Source organism: Herpailurus yagouaroundi, unplaced genomic scaffold (assembly GCF_014898765.1).
Source record: "Herpailurus yagouaroundi ecotype Mexico unplaced genomic scaffold, PumYag 214, whole genome shotgun sequence".
NCBI lineage: Eukaryota > Metazoa > Chordata > Mammalia > Carnivora > Felidae > Herpailurus > Herpailurus yagouaroundi.
Window position 1 is genome coordinate 5082409 of NW_024412445.1, and position 2730 is coordinate 5085138.

The following is a 2730-nucleotide window of genomic DNA, read 5'->3' on the forward strand; positions in this document are numbered from 1 at the left end:
TGCGTGTTTTTGGTTACAGAGAAGTTTCCGGCAATGCACCCTTGGGCCGTGTTGCCCTCTGCTCCTCCATCCCACCCACTTCCCTTCCTGGATGGGCGTCAACTGACACGGGGAGGATGGACGGGCCACACAGCTCCCTCGTTCTGATGAGGCAGGTGGAGCAGGGTCCACACTGTCAACGCGTGGCTTCACTACATCCGCCTAGAAGCCGCGTTGGCAGAGAAAGGGTGGGTACAAAGTTACCTAACCTTTGGCTTTGCCCCCAACAGCTCCTGTATTGCTCTCTCTGGGCCCTTATGAGCTAGACTGTAACACCAGTGCTAGGAACTTTCTAAGGAAGGCATCCCGCGGGATGTCAGGACCTGGAAGCTGACTCGCTCCAATGGACCATCCCAGGATCCTCGCTGAGGCTTCACATGGCCGCACGGAAACACCTAGAGGGAGGGAAAGGCAAGACTGAGTGTGGTGAGGGCGGCGATGATGTGATCATGAGACTAATAACAAGCCGAGCCATTTGCTGCCCTATGACATCAGCTCTAGAAAATGCTGACTCAATAGACTTCAGTCTAAAAGCTCAACAAATACTTATGGAGGTCTTGCTATGGGCCAAATAACAGGCTAAAGACTTTATAAAATATCCCACTTATGAGCTCCTCGAAACACCAATGGCAAGAAGTCGGTGTTGCCTTCTGTTTTCCAGATGAGGAGGCCCGCTTACGAGAGCTGAGTCATTCACTTCATGTGACACAGCCAGGGCCCCACTGCTCCGCAGAAGCCTCCCAGCATTGTGAGTACTGCGTATGGTCATCCCAATATTTGTGTGTCGTGCTGTGAGAGGGGGCTCGTCCAAATCAGAGCATTCAGCTCTCATTCTGTGAACTTATGTTACAGGGAGAGAAAGAAAGGAAGAAAGAAGGAAGGGAGGGAAGGAGGGAGGGAGGGAGAAAGAAAGAAAGAGAAATGAAGGAGGGAGGGAGGGAGAGAATGAAAGAATAGAAAGAGAGAAAAAAAAGAGAAAAAGAAAGAAAAAAGGAAAGGAAGGAGGAAGGAAAAAAGGAAGGAAGGAAGACACAAGTTTTATCCTTTCTCCTCAGACAACTTTTGTAAAGAAAGCAAGACAAACCAGTTTGAAGAACTTCAGCCTGACATGGGCTGAGATAACACAGGGAAGCAGAGCCATACAACACGGGCCAAAACAAAAACCATGAACGAGATCGCACTGCCTGTCCCGGCGATCGGTGCTGCAGGGAACGGACCTCAGCAATGACCCGAAACCCATCTGCACAGGCGTGTTTATGGGATACGATTTACAAGCTGGAAGGGACCCAACCCCCCAGCCATGAGTCACGAGCACTGGGCTCCGTATCTCCTAAGTTTACAAAACGCCTTCACACGCGCCTTGACTCTTCGGGCCCTGCTCCCGTGAAACATCACAGACTGAGTGGCTTATGCAACAAACATCTACTCCTCTCAGTCCCAGAGGCTGGGAAGTCCAAGGTCAGGGTGCTGGCGGATGTCTGATGGGGGCTCGCTTCCTGATGGCAGCCTTCAGACTGTGTTCTCACCTGGCAGAGAGAGAAAGAGAGAGAGAGAGAGAGATGGCGCCAGTCTGCAGGCTCTGATAAGGGCACTGATCCTGTCACGGTCCCCACCCTCGAGACCTCACCTAACCCTAATTACCTCCCACGGGCGCCACCTCCAGGGACAACACACTGGGGGTTTCGAACGTCAGGGGGACACAGACACTCAGTCCATAGCGACAGCGCTGTGTGCTTTGATCCTCTCCAAGCCCCTTGTCAAGTGAAGGTCGAGGTTGAGCAACGTCCCCTCCTGGCCTCAGACCTGGGGTGATACCACAGGTGAGGAAACAGAGGAGAGAGAAGCCAGGTGAATGGTGCGCTCATCTTGTTCCTGCCTGTGTTAGGGGCTCTCTGATCCCTGTTTTATTAGGTGACTGCTGCCCGCTCAGCACCCTGGACCCGCCTCTCAACATACTGCTCTGGTGACATCCGGTGATCGTGGTCCCCTGCCCCCTTGGCGTGTCAGGAATTGTGTCCTTACATATTCTTCCCTTTGCCCGTGACACTGGGCGCCTGGTTAATATCTCCTGCTGCTCCAAGCCGCTGCCCAGACAACACGTTATCCCGAGAGCCTTCGCTGTAGGACATCTTCCCTTGGAAGGAAGCCCTGAGCACCTTAGCACAGGGACCTGCAGGAAAGCACAGCTGCCAGGGACCCCAGACCATCCAGAATCGGTGCTTTTTTGCTCCCTCCCTCCCAGAAGGGATGGTCAAGATAAATTCTAGAATGTTCCCTGTCCCTGCTGGCCTGGCCACCTGCAGAAACACAGGCCAGCCTCAACAACCAGCACACCCGAACCCTCATCCCCACTGTGCCAGGGCCCCGTCCTCTGTGCCCTTCTCTGTCTTCCCGTATGCCTTCAGGGAGCTCACACAGAATCCTCATTTTATGTATAATCCACACCAGCAGCTCCAGCCCAGAAATCTCCACGAGAGCCCGGGATTCATCGAATCCTAGCATCTAGTCAATTTCTGCACTCAAGCTCAAAACCAAACTCATGTGTCCACTCCTCCCCCCCCCCCACTCTGGTTTTCTACACTCACTCCCTGGTCACAGTAAGTGACCGGCTGATTATGGTGATTGCTCTAGCCAGAGAGGCAGTGTGGGAGGCAGGGAAGCCCACAGGTGGCCTGGGTTCGAATCCTGGCT

The 2730-nt window shown here is 53.5% G+C and overlaps 1 long non-coding RNA gene across 1 annotated transcript; it reads left to right on the forward strand.

The window, feature by feature from the left end:
- The first annotated feature begins 325 nt into the window (after positions 1 to 325).
- On the forward strand, positions 326 to 2452 carry LOC121017008 (uncharacterized). Its single transcript, XR_005784581.1, has 2 exons — positions 326 to 787; positions 1095 to 2452. It is a non-coding gene; the product is annotated as an uncharacterized LOC121017008 (long non-coding RNA).
- Positions 2453 to 2730: the final 278 nt, after the last annotated feature.